This window comes from Alexandromys fortis, unplaced genomic scaffold (assembly GCF_014885135.2).
Source record: "Alexandromys fortis isolate MF-2015 unplaced genomic scaffold, M_Fortis_MF-2015_v1.1 scaffold_19, whole genome shotgun sequence".
Lineage (NCBI taxonomy): Eukaryota > Metazoa > Chordata > Mammalia > Rodentia > Cricetidae > Alexandromys > Alexandromys fortis.
The window spans coordinates 14,880,867-14,900,431 of NW_026067890.1; the positions used below are offsets into that span (position 1 = coordinate 14,880,867).

Consider the following 19,565-nt stretch of genomic DNA (forward strand, 5'->3'; position numbering starts at 1 on the left):
CATCAAGAGAACGCGATGACACATTGATGTGGTGATGTAATCGTGTGTAACTCTGCATTTCCAAGTCACTGTCATGTTTACATGCTAGGCAATGAAAGGAAGCATAATCACTCTAAGATACTTTCACTTAATCAAGAAAGACAATTTGGTGAGGCAGCTAACAAAATCCACACCGCGAACTTCTGGTGGAACTTCGCTACCGAAATGGGTTTACCAATCATAAATTTGAGAGGCAGTAAAAGGCCTGGGAGGAGCTGGGGGGGGGAGGAGGGAGAAAATGATGAATATATAATACTCAAGTAAAAAATTTAAAAATTAATTAAAATGAAAAGGATTGAGCTTGTTTTGGCACAATAAACAATAAAATAAAATTGGATTGACGCAGAATAAACTAAAATTGGATTGACGGAGAAAGGATTAGCAGGGCCATTGCACAAGGATGTCACACAAATTTGTGAAGTGCTCCAGAATTTGTTTTTATCAACTAAGCAAGGCACATATGGGCTCACCGAGACTAAAGCAGCAAGCACAGGGTCTATATGGGTCTACACCAGGTTCTCGGCACACTTACTGCTATCAGCTTAGTGCTTTTATGGGAGTCCTGACTGCGAGAACAAGTGGGTGTCTGGATCTTGTGCTGACTCTTGGGACTGTTTTCCTCCTGCTGGACTTCCATGCCCAACTTCAACATCACAGTTTTTGTTTCATATTATTATACTTATTTTGCTATGTTTGGTTTCTATCTCATAGATAACAGGCAGAAAGAGAGTGGATCTGGAGGGGAGAGGAGGTGAGGAAGAACTGGGAGGAAGAGAGGGAGGGGAAAGTATAGTCGCGATATATTAAAAATGCATTTTCAATATAAAAGAAAAAATAATAAACGTCTGAGTTCATTTAATGTTGCTCCTATGTACATGTGCTTAGGGCTGAACACTAGGGACTGGATAATTCATCAGGGTTTTCATCTCTGGAAAAATAACCTGATTCTCTCTTTCTCAGCTGTCATTGATTTTCTGTAGCTCTTTATTTAGGGGTGAGCCTTTTGAAATTTTCCTCCTTCACATTGGCCTTGCTTGGACAATTCTGATGCTGAGATTTCATGAGTGCAACTTCCCTGTCATGTCTAGAAGACACCGTCCTACAAGAGGTATCCTAGTCCTCTGCTGCCTACAACCTTTCCATCTTCTCTTCCTTGATTTTCCCTGAGCTCCAGGTGTGAGAATTGTGTTGTGGATGTATCCATTGTGGTATTTTATCTTCTGTTTCCTAAGATAAGCAAAACAAAAGCCAAAAAGGGATGGGGTTGGGTAGCCAATTTTAATACAAGCATCTTTCAGAATGGAGTTCACTTTAAAAAGAAAACCCCCTTGACTGGCCTTAAGCTGGGGCCATTTCTCATCTAATAATAAAGAAATCACACCTGCGCATTCCACCCTCATTTCTTCTTTATCTGCCGCTGTTTTGTGAACGGGCTGAGATCCTGCTCCGTGGCCTGGTTTTAGTGATGGATATCTGTGAGCTGTGCAGCCGCCTTGACACTTTACTGTGGTTAGTTGTAGTGATTTCAACGCCGTGTAGCAGAGCTGTCTCTAAAACCGCCTCTTTATTCAGCCCTGAGGATGGATTGCCTGCGGATCGCCCATGGGAGGCCTTTTTAGTGGGCCCTTGGCACCAGCTGTGGCAGCCCTGGCTCTGGTTCTGAAGGGCGTTGTGTGCCAGATGAAATGATCCCACCGGGCTCTTTGATCTGATCCCACTTGGTCAGCTGGGAAAGTGAGGTTGCTCCCTCTCCACTCTTGTGCAGCTCCAGGTTGGCCGCGGGCCCTGGGCTGTGGTGTCTTCTCACGCCACGGGGGTTCTAGCTCCCCTCAGCTGACAACTCTGACGTGGGCCCTTATTCTGGCACTCTCACGGATCTATGCTGCCCAGTGCTGGCCCGACTGCATTGGTTTTTGTTTCTCTACAATGTTGTTAAGTTTCTTCATTCCTGGCAAGCTCCCGAATTCCCCAGCAAGCTTGAGGTGTAATCACATTTCAACCGCTGCTCTGATATGAGGCACCAATTAAACGGAGATGAAAAGGCAGAAGGAGGTTCAGAAACAGAGAGCTCAGGCCAGTGTGTTTTCCTCCGTGGGCCACGTAGCGAGAAGATGACAGGCTTTTAGGCTGAAGTTTGGAGCGGGCGAGATTTGTTTTAAGTAGGTGAGCTTGCAGTCGGTGTGAGCTTTAAGTTTGAAGTTGGGAGAAGCTGCTTGCAACAGCTCATGAAGGAGCTGCTGAAAGTCCCCCATAAACACAGCAAGTTAACATGCATTGCCACAAGAATACCAAAAGAGAAGAAGGATTAGTCAGGCAGGATGTGAGGAAAACTTCCCTAGTCCCCTCCTGAGAGCATCATCCTTTCTTTCTCACCTCAGCAGAACACTATACGGCGGTGCAAATCCGCTTGTCATATACTACACTGTGCTGCAATTCAGGCCGGCCTATGGTCGTTTGGCTGTATCTAGATACATAGCAAACCAAAGGTCTCTATGTCTGGATCAATCAGAGCATCTAAGCATGAAAAAAGCGCCAACAAGTGAACTTGAAAATGAAGTTATTAAGGAGAAGGATTTCCATCCACCCACTTTCTGATATTTCTTACTAGCACATACCGTCTCTCTCTCTCTCTCTCTCTCTCTCTCTCTCTCTCTCTCTCTCTCTCTCTCTCTCTCTCTCACACACACACACACACACACACACACACCCCTGAGAAAACAATCATGGGCATTTGTGTCTGAATTGACCTTTCTAAAACCACTAACTGTTTGAAGTCAGTAGGGGCATACTGGGGAGAGGGCACTAATGAAGGGCAAAGTTTCAGCTTTTTCAAAATACATAAAAAAGATATTATTGAAAACAGAAAACTCAAAATTGTATACTTGTTAAAAATAATAATGAAAATACACACACACACACAAATCTCTGGGTATATGTCAGTTTTCAAAAAATATTCATGGTCTCATAGATCAGTATAAATATCAATCAAAACAAATGAGCTTAACACTCCCCTCAAACATGTAGAAAAGAACAGTACAGTAAAACTAAAGAAAGCAAAATAGTCAATGTAGAAAAACTGGAAATCAATAGAGCTTTGTAGCCATTTCAAACACCTCGATTAATATCAAAATTATACAAGATATAAATATTAAGAAGATTATTAATACATATAAGTATGTAATATCAATATTGCATATGATAGTCCAAAAAAGAGAGGAACGTGAGATAAAAAGCAAAACACACATTTAAAAATTAAAAGGAGAATCCCACCCAGATAACTTAATGAGTTCTATTTTCCTGTCTTTCTACCAATAAATTTTAAAACCTTGATTAGATGCAGACAGTGAAGAGGGGCCAAGAGATGGCTCAGAAGTGCAGAGCACTTGCTGCCTTTGCAGAGGACCCAAGTTCAGTTCCCAGGCCTCACAGGGCAGCTCACAGCCATTTGCACCTCCAATTCCGGAGGCTCTGATGCTCTCTTCTGGGCTCCCCAGGCACTGCACATATGTGTTAGCAGACACCCACACATGTAAGATTTCATAACAATAAAATATTTCAAAATGAATAATGAAGAAAATTAACTTATCACAAATGACCTTGACAAAAGTGTAACCAAAACAATAACCCATAAAAATTAATCTCCTACAAAGGAACGTCAGATTTAGTTGGTTTCACAGAAAAATATATCACATCCGTAATGATTCAAACATTCCCACGAATTAAAATATATAAGGATATATAGAGAAGAAAGAAATTCTCTGTTTTTATTTTCTGAATCTATTATGTCATTAATCCCCAATGCTGACTATGATTGTATTAAAAAAGCTATATATAATTGCAAAAATTGCCAACAGAATTAAATATTCATAAATTATTAAGTTTAATGTGACTCCAATAAAAGTTTCGCTGCAATGTCAAAATATGAATAGGCATGAAAATAATAAAAGGGAAGGAAAATGCGTGTGCACATTAGAAGCTCTGCTCACCACACTTGAGATTAATATATGTTGATATACAATAAAACGTGTGTGTGACCTTACAATTAAGGCAGTTGTTAATGATACATGAGTAGAAGAGATAATCAGTAGAATAAAATAGGAAAACCCAGCAATTAATATATATATATACATACATATAGTAAGTTATAGTGGCTAGCCACATCTTTTTCAAATTATTTTTGCCCGTTTCATACACGTATACAATGCATTCTGGTCATATCCACTCCCTTCTGCCTTCTCTCACCAGCCTCTTCTCCTTTTAACTCCCCTTTTCCTTCCAGCCAGGCGCCGCCTGCTTTCACATCTTTAATTTATGCAAATCTTATGCAGGTGGCCCTTGCTGTGTGTTCATGATTGCCATAGGGCCGGCCATACCCAGAAAGCACTGTCTCAGATGTTCATCCACATCCTCTTACTCTGAGCTTCTCTTTTCCTGTTCTGCTATATTGTGCAGACATGGTGGGTGTTATAGATATTGTACTTAGGGCTGAGGGCTCAACAGTCACAGATTCTCATCATCTGGACCAGTTATGAGTCTGCACCGTAAGCAACACTGTGCAAAAGATGCTTCTAGGATCAAGCAGTAGTCAATGAGCATGAACACACATATTTAGAAGGCAATGTGAGCACTTACCTGTTTCCAGAACCTCAGTAAATGGTCTCCCCTAGAGCTCGTGGCCTCCCAGCCTTAAGCTTTTGACCAGGTTTACAGTATTAGGCATGCATATACTCCTGTGGAATACCTTTTAGATCTTACCAGGAAACAGTTAATTGCTAGCTCCTGCCACACAAACCAGTTGTGCCCTCTGTTAGTGGGTACATATTACTTGACAGGTAAGTATCATAGGATATTGGCTTTATGACTAAATAAGGCCATTGATGAATTTTCTCTCCCAGAAAGGTTTATAGGTCCTTTTGCTATGAATGCTAGCCAGTATAATGGAAGCTTTACGCTAGGCTCTGACTGATTTCTGTGCCCTTGTATCCAAAAAGTGTGGTGTCATCAGCAATGAGATCTTATCCTCTCATTCTGATTGGCAACTGAGAGCAAGAGACTGGCCATATCTTCAGCAATGGAGGAGATGGAAAAATGGTAAGGAAGTTTGGGTGAGGTAGTTATCTAGAAAAAAGTGACATGACTTTCTTTTTTTTAATTTAATTTATTAAAGATTTCTGCCTCCTCCCCACCACCGCCTCCCATTTCCCTCCCCCTCCCCCGATCAAGTCCCCCTCCCTCATCAGCCCAAAGAGCAATCAGGGTTCTCTGACCTGTGGGAAGTCCAAGGACCACCCACCTCCATCCAGGTCTAGTAAGGTGAGCATCCAAACTGCCTAGGCTCCCCCAAAGCCAGTACGTGCAGTAGGATCAAAAACCCATTGCCATTGTTCTTGAGTTCTCAGTAGTCCTCATTGTCCACTTCCTTATACGTCTCATAAAGCTAAAATCTAGAAGGGTCACGACTAAATACAAACATAAAAACCAATCAAGATCTGAAAGGAAATGTAGGTAAATCCCTGTGTATTCTGAGGATGTGAAACATTCTTAACTGTGAAAACCCAGGCAATAAAAAAAAGTACTGAAAATTTAAACTCCATCAGGATTTGGGCAGTGGGAGTACAGGGACTCTCCATATATGCACCAAGCTTGGAACATCTTTGCAACTTGTTTTAGAAGCAAAAGGTTATCATTTCTACTATAAAGAGAGAATCTGGGGGCTCCACAGATGGTGCAGCACTTGCCAACATATGTGCTTTTGTAGAGGACTCAGTCTGGTTCCCGGTGTATACACGGAGCAGCCCACAGCTTCCTCTAACGCCATCTCTAGGGGGTCTGACGCCTCTGGATTTTATGGGCATCTGCCCTCATGTGCAGATGCTCTCACCCACACACACGTCATTAAAAGTAATGCAAGTAAATCCTTTTCAAAAGATAATCTGAAAATAGAGGAGAAAGGAAAGAAAAGGGAAGAGAGAAATACACACGTCTAAGCCACATGTAAAGGCGTGCATGTTAGGAGGAACATGAAAGACGACATGTGACATACTAGATCTCTCCCACCTGATTGTCAAACACTCAGTCTTTGTATGTTTCTGCCGACAAGGCTTATATTGGGCGAATGGTACAGTTATTATGGGGGAGGCTGTGACGACCGTCAGCCAAGTTACTATTTATTTGCTTTGAGACTCTGCTTTGGCTTTCCTCACTGAAGGGTCATAGTGTACAAGTGTGAGCCAAAGAAACTTTTCTTCCTCAAGCTGCTTTTGGTGAGAATGTTACCTCACTGCAACAGAAAAGCAAACTAGAATACTTATCCCCTGGGAAAATGTTTCATTAAATAAATACAAAAGCCTGTGGTTGAGGATCTCATAAGCCCCAAAGGGAAAATAGCTGCTATTGTTTTTAAATAGATGTAGTGTGCCTATAAAACATTTGTGTGCATGCCAGGAGATCACCGCAGTTTCAGTCACCATCTGCCATAGGAAGAAACTTCCTTTGACAAATGATGATGTGCCCCAGAGAAACCTGGGAATGAGTGATTGCTTCTGTACCATAGTGACACAACGGTTAGCTTTAGATAGACACCTTCAAGGCTCAAGCGCATCATGGCAGAGGGGGAGAAATGAGTGGGAGGAAAAAGATGGAATGTTACATGACTAGCTTTCCCCCAGAGGTGAAATACTCCTTTCTGGAAGGAGACTCATTAAGAAGTTAACAACTCACAAGTCTCAGTAAATCCCTGAAACTTAAAAGCTTTCCATCTTCGGGGTTATACAGGCAGTAAGGACTGCTGAGGAGAGGAGAACTCTCCCACCTGTTGAGCTGCCTACAAGACCTTTAGGGCTACAGCTTTTATGAGTTGTTATCCACGCTAGGGTTTGTGTGTGTGTGTGTGTGTGTGTGTGTGTGTGTGTGCCCAATAAGCTGATTGGCTTGCCAACGTAGACTTTAATAGAATCATTTGATGTATTGTCAATGCCCTATCTGGGGCAAATAGATCGTTTCTCATGTCTGTCTGCCCAGGAAAAGTCACGCAACACCATTATATCAAACATCAATTAAGTAGATTGTTTGAAATATGCAGAACCACAGAGAATGGAAGAACAAAATCATTTTTCATATTGTTTCACCAAGTCAGTTGCTCAAATATGATGGTCATCTGTTGCTGTTGTTTGTATGTTTTGAGGCAGAGTCTAATGTAGCCAAGGGTAGCTTGAAGTTTCTATATAGCTGAGAATGACCTTGAACTCCTGATCCCTCTGTTGCCACCTCCCAGGTCCTGGGATTTCAGATGTATGCCACTATCTCAGACTCAGGAGAGGTTCTTGGAAGGAAAACACTGGATTGTACATTCATTTGAGGTCTTTGCACCGGATGCAGCAAAAGCCTTCTCTCTATTTTATGCAAGATAAATTATTACTTGGAGTTTGGGAAGAATGTATTTCAAAGGTCTCTTGGAAGACTGATGAACTTTCTCTTTTTACATTTTTCTGGGGTGAATGGGTGAAGTTACAAGGCCCACTGAGCTTTGCCCAGGTAGGTGGTTCTTCACATCAGGTCTCTGTGAGAGGCAGCTGCCACTTTCCTCATGCTAAGTACTAGGAAGTATGGAACCCGGGGAGAATTTTTTTCACAAACATATCCATATGAGATATGAAGAAACCACAGCAGCTACGTTCTAATAAAACATAACCAGAGTGAAGAGAAGCTATTTGGTGATTTTTAAGGCTTAGCCATGATGTCACAAAAAGAAAAGTCTTCTCTGAATCTCTTACACATCCCTTGAAACAAGGACAGAACAGTCATCAATCAAGGGAAGCCGGAGCAATCTTCTTCAGCCCCCTTTCTCTTTAGATTATGAGAGAAAGATCTAAGAAGGCTAAGATCTGTTTTCATGGCCAAACAGTTAATTAATTAGGAGGTGGAATCGCCTACTTCTTCTTTAAACATCTTTTTTTTACAGGGTCACACCCTGACCCCACTTATTAAAATGACAGTTTCAGTCAGAGCCCTTCTGGGATCTCTCCCACTTTCCTTTTATATAGCATATACATAGAGAATTTATGCTATGAACATTCCCAGTGAATTGCAGCGAGTCTCTGAAGAATTTTGCTGTTTTATTCCTTTTCATTCCCAATAAACTAGGCCACAGAACCAACAATTCATTGTAATTTAATAGCTTTTGCTTTAGTTCTTCATTGAGGCAGAGCCTTCTAAACAATGAGCTGTAAACTAAGGGATGCAGCAGGCTCTCTGATGTCATCTTTCAGACAGAAAGGTCCAGAGATAAGCAGAGTTCTGAATCTTATCCGGTGTACTCCCCTTAATCAGCTATAACAGTTGCTCAGCCCTCACTCCTGATACTGCGAACCACGTGTGCTTTCATCCATTATCCAAAATCATTCTGAATTTTAAATGTCTTCCTTTCTTGACAAAGACAACAGTTGTTTGTTTAGTTTGAAGAGTAAAATATCAAATATAGATCAAGACAGATCTTTATGACTGGGGAGAGGGGGAACTGCCGACATCCAGATTTCTTCTTCGTTTACTCTCAAGAAGAATATTTTCCTTGGAACACTGAAGAACCATGTCATAAAATAAACAGCTAAAGGTTTGTGTAGTGTAATTTATGTGCCCACAAACATCATGCAATCTCAGTTATTAGCATGGTAACTGAGTGGAAAATCAGTCTTTCTATTATCGGCACGCGCATGTTCAAACTTCTAGTATCACAAAATCTTGTGTTTGACTTTTATTTGGAAGACATCCCCTCCGTGAATTGCTTAGGGAAGATTTGCTTCTGTGTTCCTTACAATGTAACTCCACAGGTTAAAATGTTCCATGGGCTAATGGGGAAGCCAGAGTTTCAAAATTCCCTTCTTTATGTCCTTGGGTTCATGCAGGAAATCAAGAGGGGCCATAAAACCAAGTCTTATTATCAGAGTGCACAGCACAGAGAGTAAAACCGAGGAAGAATGCTTGGCAGGGGAACATCAAAGCTTAAGCTCGAAGACTTAAGACACTTGCTAGAAGGCAATACACTTAGATTTCTCTTCATAAAAGGAAGGGTTTGGCCGTCACTTAATGGTTTGTGTAAATGTTTTCCTTTATACTTCGAGTCTGTTATTGCGTCTGCATTTTATGAAAAGCTCATATTTTGGACTTAGCACATGACCTCTTTTCAGTTAGTTCTGCTGAGAGGAGTCTTTCCAAAATATATTATGGAACACTCTAAAGCAATGGCTGGCTTCAGACTTTTTGTAACAATGATCAGGACCAGACTGTTAGTGGGAAAAGATGGCTGTGACATCACTCCATCACATAGGGGGTGGGAAGGCCAAGGTTCTACATTAGCCATGGGATGGAGTCTTTTGTCCTCTTGACTGACCCAGATTCCCCAGTTGCAGAGCATATTGCCTGAGGAGTTTGCATTTTTCCAAACAGAATTCATGGGAATCAAACTTAGCATCCCAACATGCTGTAGAAACAGTTGAAAGTCTTATAGCTGGCTCATTATTATGTGTATTTTGTGTAAAAATTGCATGAGATTCTTCATTATCAATCTCTTCAGGAAATACTCTCCAGGAAGAAAAAGACACCTAGTTCTTTTACTGTTAAATCTTTGATAAAATAAAATATGAGGGAGCATGCTCAAAAAGACCTCAGGATTTTGATAGTAGCATGTTTCTAAAGGAGTTGTCAGGGCTTCTAGCTTCTGTCTACTATTCACCTGAGGAGATGCAGGTACTCTTCCTGTGTGTAAGCTTTGTGCTCAGAGGTTTGAGAGGACAGTGAGACCATTTGTGAAGCAGTAGACACATAAAGGAAAAAAAAATCAAGAGTGAGCTGGATAAAGGGCAAGAAACTGGAGAAGAACCTGGAATGATCGCAAAATGCATAGCTTCTCATGTGTCTCGCCACCAAAATTAATGTGCAGTCTAGGAAAAAAGAAACTAATAAAGAAGTGTTGGCTCTTTTTAAATGATTAATTTTTCTTTGTTCTGGACACAAGAGATGACCAGGGATAAGATGAATTTCCCCCATCATTCCTCTGCACCTCCCTCCCCCCTCATTCCTTCCCTTTAAAGAACATCACCGAGGTCACGTAGATGAACTTACTAAAAGCAAATGGATTCTCAGCTCCTTGACATTCTGAAAGGATGTGTGCCTGTTTTGCAATATGCTTCTCATCTTTCATTCATTAAAAAAAACATTTTGAGTGACTACTCTGTGTTATGAACTTTCTTTTCTTCTTCTAAGAAGAGGAACACTAAGCTCCTTCATCATGAGTGATTAGACCCATACACATCACTAATGCTTTGATAAGCTAATTCATCAGCAGTTCACCTACATTCCAGTCACAGGGAACCTCTGGAAGTGGCTGTCCATTTTAGAGATCATTTGGTATCTGTGCACACCTGGTATCTGCACACACTTGGTATCTGCACACACCTGGTATCATCTGCACACACCTGGTATTTGCAAACATTTGATAGATGCACACACCTGGTATCTGTACATACTTGGTAGTTGAACACATCTGGTATCTGCACATAGGTGGTGTCTGCATAGACTTGGTTTCTGCAGAACTTGGTATCTGCACACACTTGGTAACTGCATACACTTGGCATCTGCACACACCTCTATCTGCACATAGTTGATAGCTGCACACACCTGGTAACTGAACACACCTGGTATCTGCACATACTTGGTATTTGCACACACCTGGTATCTGCACACACCTGGTATTTGTATACACCTGGTATCTACACACACCTGGTATCTGCATACACCTGGTATCTGTACATTTTGTAGCTACACACACTTGATACCTGTACACACTTGGTAGCTGCACACACTTCAGGTCTTCTCCCATTCACTAGCTCAGCTTAGTCATGTGACCTTATTTCCTGGGAAAAGAGATAAATTTGTCTGCTGAGAAACCTCATATGCCCTAACACTTGATATGTGAGATAATTGTTTAATCTTTTAATTTCATAAACTCTATTATAAAAATCTTGCAAATAGGCAAAAAGTTCCCACCCAAATTAATTGAATACAAAGTCAACAGAACTCAGTGAGCTTCTACAAAGTCAGAGTATGAATTCAGAACAGAAGTTGTGGGACTTCACATTAATATTAAAACTCTCAGTATCATTTATGAATTTTTCTGCCACACAAATCAAACAATCCACAAGAGAATTGAATTAGAAAAACAATTAGCTTTATATTCTCATTTGTAACTCACGACCACTGCCTGTATCCCATCCTTCCCCATTGCTCACAATTAGCCTTTCTTTGAGGACAATATTTAAAGAAAGACTGAGAAAATGAGAGTGTTACCCCACATCGTGTTTTAAATCCAGGAGTCATACGTCATAATTTGTATTCTTGATAATTTTTAATAGCTTTGTGAACACAGTTTGTGGAGGTAGAAGAGCAAGTGCCTCTTCGGAGTCTATTTCAGATGGCCACTGATGGCGCTCACTTCAGTGATGGCAATACTGAGTAGCAACTTGTATTAATTCTCACCTCGGTAATTAAATGCTTATAAGGCTTAGTGAAATGCACAATATTTGTTATAATTATAGTTATCATTTATAAAAAGATATGTAATTTACTCTACTTGGAAGTTTATTATATTATTATAAAGGCAAAGGGTTTGCAAGTAAATACTTTGGCCACTGATATTTCATTTTGGCTCCCAATCCTATAGTTATGATTTGACTGTGTAATATTATATATACAAACTGGAATGATTTGGGAGGTTTTCATTGCAATGTCGGTGCTAGATGTTAGTATTGTTTTTTAACCAGGGTTGTGCCACTTTCAATAGATAAAGAAGGGAAAGCCCAGGATATATTTAAATATATGGGAGATAAAGGGTAGAGATGAAAGAGGCATGAAGGATGGTTGATAGGTTTTTATTAATAAGCCTGATAAATATTTTGGCATTTTTGGCATATTTTGGCAATATTTTGCGGAGGTATGCAGATGTTTGGTAATGAAATAGGGAGTAGAAATCAAGATTAGTATTTTGGTTATTTTTTTTTTTTTAGATATTACAAATAAGGAATAAAAGAAATTGCAACAGGTGATTAAGTAAGAAGTCTAGAGTCCATGCATCAGGTGGCAGGAAATATGTTCTGTGCACTGACTGAGGATTCATAGTATATTGGTGCTGTGGAGAAGTGTAACATAGGATTAGACATGTTAACCCAGTAGAAAAGTGGCAGATTCTGGGGGACCGGTCCTTCCAAGGGAAGGATGGTGAGGAGCCTGATAGTGTCTGGGTCTGGCTTATCTATGTAAGCAAGAATCCTGCCAGAGTAAGGAGAGAGAGCTTGTTTCCTTCAAAGAGCTGGGATTCATAAAATAGTTTTAAATGGTTAAGTGGACATTGGTGAGAGCAAATAGCATGTTAGACATTCTTCAGTTTAGAAACGTTGGCAAAGATGTGCAGTTTAGAGCCGTTGATTTCTACCCTGCATACAGCCCACAGTCCTGGGACAGAGATGGACAGTGCTATACTTCTGAGCATCCTAGGGAACTCCTGATACTTAGTCTACACTCAGGGTCAGCTGCTGTGCTTATTAGGGTAGGCTAGCAGACCTTGGTGAGCTCTTGCAGCGGCGAGCAACATCATTTGTGCATCCTTGGATCTGGGTCTTTGCTCGGAGCTTTACAGGGGTTCTCTGAACTCTTTGCAGTTGGCCTTTCGTAGGTAGTGATAACATTCCAGCTAGCCAATGCCCAGGGGTGGAACTGGGATGAAGTGTTACTTGCCACTTTGAACTTTTTTATTTGATCTCCTTCCATCTAGGCATCTGTCTCTCTCCCTTCCCGCCTCATCTCCTCTACACTTTTTATCACGTTTAGCAGCTGATTACAAAGGGAAAGTATGAACTGGATGGTCTCTCTCTTATTTTTTTAAACACCTTTATCAAAGTGGATCTGTGACTATAAATATCTCCAGAAGAGACTCGTAACGTGCGCCAGGAAATCCACTCTTCCCCCTGAATATGTGTGCATGTAAGGATGTTGCGTAGAGAGTGGGATGAAGTGTTCTGTTCTCTTTTTTTCCTCTTTTTCTTCATGGCTTTTTGCTACTGCAGAGATGGTGCTGCCTGCCTATGATCCTGGTCCAGAGGCCCACCAGATCCCCTACCTCACAAAACACTTAATAACATGAGAGCCAGCTTGTCTTCCTGGACTGTATCTCTGACTTGTCCATTAAACTCCATGCCACTTACTTGGAAATCAAAGTAGAATAGCTCTTCCATTCACGTTGTTTGCGCATTTGCTGACCATCCACCCACCCATCATTAAGTGTTTATGTTGCTTTTATACTATATTATAATCTTAAGAACTTTAAAAATGTGGCATTATGGCAATTACAGTTGTAATACTTATGATATTTATGAGGGGATACCTCTCATGCATTGACCATCTAAAATATAGTCATTTTCAAGCAAATCCTGGAAATGAAAGAATTCTCCAATATCTCAGATGGGAAAGGCCCTCCCAAGATGTTCTACGGAGGGATTATTGTAGCTTTGATAGCTTGACTTTTGAGAGATTCAGGATCACGTTTTGATCTGGTGCTAGAAGAAGAGGTTATAGATGAGGGCACACAAGACTTCGTAAAATAAGTTTCCTCATTCAGTGTTCTGAGGGCTGTAAACCAAAGACAATTTTCATGTTCCCATGTGGTCAGTGGGCATCACTAGACCATAACTAGATCACTTTATTATTGGAGCTACCCTATGGCCTTTATGGCTTGTGAGTAGGAATGTCTTAAAACTTCAGTAAAATGGTGTGTGCTTGAAGAAGAAGAGGAAGTACAACAGGATGAGGACAGGCTCCTCCAATCTTCCCTCACCCTGTACCTTCCAACAGTGACCATTGTTGACACTTTCGTTTAGTCTCTTCTTTCTCCTACGCCCTGCCACTGTACACAAACACGGCCCTGTAGATCTGGGTTTTCTTCTAGGTGAATACTCCTTTCCCTACTGAAAATATGGGAACAGAGTGTGGGACTTTTATGGATACTTCTGTTGCCCCGTGTCCTTTATGAAAATCCTCCAGGATTAGGAATTGATCTCAAAATATATTCATTTTTATCTTCTTGCAGAGATCTTTTGAAGTCTGAGGCATCCGTCTATAGTTGAGATTCACTCATTGTCCCCGCCCCCCTCCCGGACTTCTCTGAGTCTTTTCAGTATCTTTGCTCTGTGATTAATGCACTTTATCTTTCTTTTATCTGAGCGAGCCAAGTTCATGATGAAAGTCGAGAAGTCGGATATCCTGGCACCTTAAAGAAATAGCCAATTCTGGATCTCATTTGCAGTGCATTCTTCTGGGATGAGCACATATCTTCCCTCTTAGCTGAGCCAAGAAGACAGAATGCATGTCTGTTCAACCATGGAAAACGCCACTTATAGGAGAAAATGAATTCATTGGCGTAGAGTGTTTACTCTAAAGAGAATAAATAATCTCAGCGACTAGTAGTCACAAAATCGAATTCTTACACACCACTCCCCTTGTTTACCTCTTTAACCCCTTGTTTACCTCTTTAACAGGAGTCGTGCAGCAGCAAGTTCAAATTAAAAACCGGAAGCCTTTCAGCTATATGCTCCATGTGTGGCGACAAGGGAGCTGGTTTTAAAAACATGGGCAGACAGGCTATTATCTATTGTCTTACACTAGGATGAATCTTTCCATGGCATCATTCACACCATGCCACTGTCTGGGGAATACCATCTGTGTAAACTATATGGCCTAGAAGGTCCAGGATAGTAAGACGCTGCAGGACACGTGCACAACAGATGGCGCAAACCATTATCTGCCCATCTGATTGCTTTGTGACTCACATCCACCACCGTTGTTGTCCATGCAAACACCTGGCTGCTAAAAGTCCGTCTTTAGATGACATAGGGGTTACTTGGCAGCGCTGCCTGTGCAGGAGCCCAGAGGGCCAGCAGACCCTCTCAGATTCCAATCTGAGTGCTTTTAGAGAGTGATGAAAAAGTAAAATGATGTCACCCAGGTAACGTCTCTGATATGGGCCCAGCGTGGTGGTTGTTTAGGAACTTGTTGGATGTGGCCAGTGATCAAAGCTTGGGAAAACCCAGTGCACATTCTGGATCAGTGTGGTTTTTGCAAAGAGAGCTAGTTGGCTGTCTAGCAGAAAGAAGCTGACGAATAGGGAAGGAAAAGACTGAAGACACAAATGCCCTTGGTGACCTTCCATGTTTTTGGCTCTGGGATTGCACATCACAAAAAAACTTCAGTTTTCTGTTTGGATGTTTAAATCCCCTGACTTTTTTGCATATAGATATTTCTAGGATGCTTGTCTATCCATACTCTATAAATATGGAACAATTGAACAAAGAAAACAAAGCACTAAAGAGTTAGATTTCAGCCCTTCACTTGACTGAGTACCAGAGAAGGTCCTATTCAATGAATGAGTCCTCGCCCTGAGTAAGGCCCTGATAGTACATGATTAAATCCAGGTGAGTTGAAAAGTTTGCACTGAGAAACTGGTCTCTCCCACAGTACTTTCCTGTTTCCATTTCATTGAATTTTAAGTGGACCCGTAATGAACGGGGAACCACCACACTGTTTCGGCCACTTGGTTTGAGTTAGCAACTGGGCATAAAGTGGTCCTGCTTTTAGTTAGCTGTGGATGGGTTATCTGGAAGCCTGCAAAGCCATGAAGCTGTGTGCTGACCTAGATTGTTATTTTGTTATGTTCCTGTCACTTCTCCCAATTTATGACACCCCAGCTTCATACCCTGTAGGAATTTTGTGATGCTTGTAGCCTATAAGATCACTTTATTGCTTAGACAAGAAGCCAAGAGTTTTCCAGAAAGTCTCTTCCTGGAGGAGCCTTGACTTAGTGAAACCACTTAGTCTATGAGTTAGGAGTACCATTCTCTCCTGGCCATCTCTGCTTTCCACAATGGCCATTTATTCAGACCCACATGATTTCATGTTTTTACTGAAAGTATTGGCTGCAATGCTTATTTTGGACAGGATATTATGCCATATAATAAATCTAAGTAGCCTTTTAAACAACAGAAACAATTTGGCTATTGGAGTTGTAGTTCAATAGACAGTATGCTTGCCTAGTGGACACCAGGCCCTGGGTTCCACGCCTTGCACTGTATTTGCTGGCACATACCTGCAATCCCAACACTCCGGAGGTAGAAGCAGGGGGATCAGAAGTTCAAGACCACCCTAGGCTAGATAATGAGGTTGAGGCTGCTTTGAATCAGACAGTTTGCCACAAACAAACAAAAAGCAGTTTTTATGTCTTTAGCCCTAAAATGGCATGATAGCAGAGTAGTATTTGAGGCATGATGGGAAAGGGGCAAAGAAAGCCCAGACTAGGCAGGGACTTGGAGTGAAGCTTGGCAGGGAGCATGCGCAGGAGTGTTTTGAAGAGAGGGAGACCTCAAAGTTTTGTCCTACACGACTACAACATGGTCTTCTTTCATCCACTTATTGGGAAGATACTAATGCGGAGTAAATGATGGCATGAGGTGGCTTGGGATTTATGGCTTCCTCAGGCTATGGCCATTTTTACAGAGATTAGTTGCGCTGGGGATCCCAGGTTTCCTGTTTGTATTATCCACACTTCCCACGGTGGTTGGGACTAAATTGTCCATTGCGGAGTTTGGAAAGCAGTCTGCGCAACGCAGTAAATTGAGCTGCTACTTTCTTACCCCATCTCACGCAGTCCACCGTCTGTGAGGTCAGATGTGCAGTCACTAACACACGAGCTCACACAAGCCTCGCCTCTCACCCTATGCCAAAGCCAGTCCCTCGCTTAGCTTTCCGTACTCCAGTCATCACTGGGCCTGCCGAGTGGATATCAGGAAGCACACAGCCGGAAGACTATTGACCATTGGAATGCGATTTTCTTTGCATTCTTCAGAGTTAGGGCTATCCTGCCCCTGATCAGCTACACCAAAAGCTTAGCAATGAGATCCAGTTATCTGGGGGAACTTATAGAGAGAAACCAAGTGTCACTATGAAAACATTCCATGATTTAGCTGGATTAACTCCCTGGCCAATTTCTCTTCCGGAGGATTGCCAGTGTATTCTTCAAAAAATACCAGGTCCATGCACATGCTAATTTGTCTCATCATCACTAGGAAGGACAACAGGGACACAGAGGTCTGGGATACCTGGTTTTGTAGAGCTCAGCATCTCACCTGGAGTACCAGGAGGCAGCAGAGAGAGAATCTATCTGGGAAATGGGCTTTGAACTTGACCTACAGGGGAGTCAGGATCAGAGTGTGTGGGGCTGTCTCCTCTGAGCAGTGTGTTCCTCAGCCTAGGGCACAGGCTCAGTTAACTGTCCAGAAAGGGAGCTCTTGGCCACCTGTCCATCTTTCCAGCACACAACTCTTCTGGCTTCAAACCTCCACGGGATGATTACTGGCGCTATTTTTCTTCTGGTTTTGTCATTCTGATGAGATGTCAGTACCTTGCTGTGTCCAGAGACAGGAGCTTTGGAGAACAAAACTGAATGCAGTTCAGGGACTGTCCATGGGACTCTCCTCCCTGCCTCCAGGAGATTCTGGGACTCATAGGCAGCATTTGCATGTTGAGCTGCCAGCACACTTCGGCAGCAGGCTCAGAGTGTTGGCGGTATTGTTGCTCTCATTTTGTCAGCAGCTAGAGGGTTATTTTATATCATAGACAGGAATCCTTAAATTCAGGAAGATTCATGTCCTACTAACCCTGTCCTCCTCTGCAACAGCCAGAAACGTTTCTAACTGTACAGAACCGTATCTCACAACAGCACACAACTCCCTGTGGTTGGCTCGCAGGCTGTACTTCCCAGAAGAGAAAGGAGGAGGCGAGTGTGGGCTACCCCTCCTCTTGTGCCCTCCCTAACCACTGGCGACATGCGTCCCCTTATGCACATGGAGTTGGAGGGAGAGAAGAACGGTCAATTTCAAAGCAATGCTTTTGAGAATATGTAAATCCAGGATGTGTGTAAATCCCAGGTAGGTTCCCAGAGCAGAACGTCATCAGCCTTTCCCTCCTCAATGCCTGACTTTATTATTCAGTAAAGGAACGAATAGCCTGTCCCATTCCTGCTTTTACTCTCCATGTTGGGAATCTTTTTGTTGTTTTTCTACCCGGAAAGGCATCTGTGGCTAATTTTAATGATTTGTTAAACTATGATTGATACACAGCAAAATAATAGCCACATGTGCTGCAAACAGTTGCCTCAGCCTCCTACCAACGAGAGCATGGCCCGCCGAATTGGTGACAGTTGTCAGGTCCTGTTGCTTTGTCAGAGTTACAGAGATGTTGACGATTAACAGCTGCGGGGATCACCATTGATGGAATATGTTAGCATTGCCACAGAACTTTCACAAAGCGACTTAACACCTCATATACCAAAGGCCTCTTAGAAACGACAAGAACAAAGCGCACAGATGCGCGTGCACACACACCACACACACAAACCGTTGGGGCGCAGAGGGGGCAAAACTGAAAACTCAGCTGAAATAGTTTTTGGCTCCGGGTCAAAGGAGGTCTGAGGAAGCCAACCCAAACAAAATGCGTTCAGATGGATCTTATTCTCCTCCAGAATTAAGAAAAAACATTAGGATTCTCAGCTAGTCCGGTGCCTTATCGTGACCCAGCCCTAATGCCAGAGGGAGGAAGCGAGGAAAACAAGGAGGTGATGAAAATTGCAGAGGGGCTTTAGATCACTAGGAACATGTCTGGCTGTTGCCGTAGACGACAGGGTTAAAAGAACATGAATCTTCCTGGATTGAGGAGTTCTGTCTATGCTATACAATAACCCCTTCTAGTTGCTTTCAAAATGAGAACAATAATGCCTCCGATACCATGACCCAGCTGTCTAATTTTGCACGCAGTGCAGTGTGCAGTGTTGCCTGGGAGTTCCAGAATCTTCTGGAGACAGGAAGGAGAGCCCCCATGGGCAGTCTCTGAACTTTTCGTTTTGTTTTCCAAATTTACCCTAAGAAGTTACTAGCTGATTAGCAGGTAAGGTAGCCAAGAAGAATAGATTCAAATACAGTGAAAAGGTAGATGGAATGCTGGTTAGTAATGATCATAAGGAAGTGAGCATATAACCATGTGCCTCTCTGTTTATAGGTGTTAAGCCTTGGGTCTGGCAGCCCTAAGTCCATTCTGAGCCCTCGGCTGTCCCTACTCTACTCTCTTATCTACTGGCCTTAGAGCCTTAGTTATATATTTAGTCTTTAGTTATTTCTTGATAAATGTCCAAGGTGGGGATGGTTTACTTCAAGTTTCCTGTTACAGAAAATGCACTTTTCCCTTAGATATTGGGATGGTGAGTTGGTAGCAAATAGACAAATTAGCAAATATGGAGAAGATAGAATTGCATTAGAACATTTATTTTTTTAAAATAATCTTGGTATCTATTGTATCGAGGTATTCAACATAAAATCGATTTAGAAAGGATCTGAATTAGCTCCTATGTGTTGCTTTATTTTGCAATAATTTGGATTAAT

General features: G+C 42.0%; 1 non-coding gene across 1 annotated transcript; it reads left to right on the top strand.

Annotated features, from left to right (window-relative positions):
* The first annotated feature begins 370 nt into the window (after positions 1-370).
* LOC126512789 (U6 spliceosomal RNA) lies at positions 371-474 on the top strand. Its single transcript, XR_007595157.1, has one exon. It is a non-coding gene; the product is annotated as a U6 spliceosomal RNA (small nuclear RNA).
* The last annotated feature ends 19,091 nt before the right edge of the window (positions 475-19,565 follow it).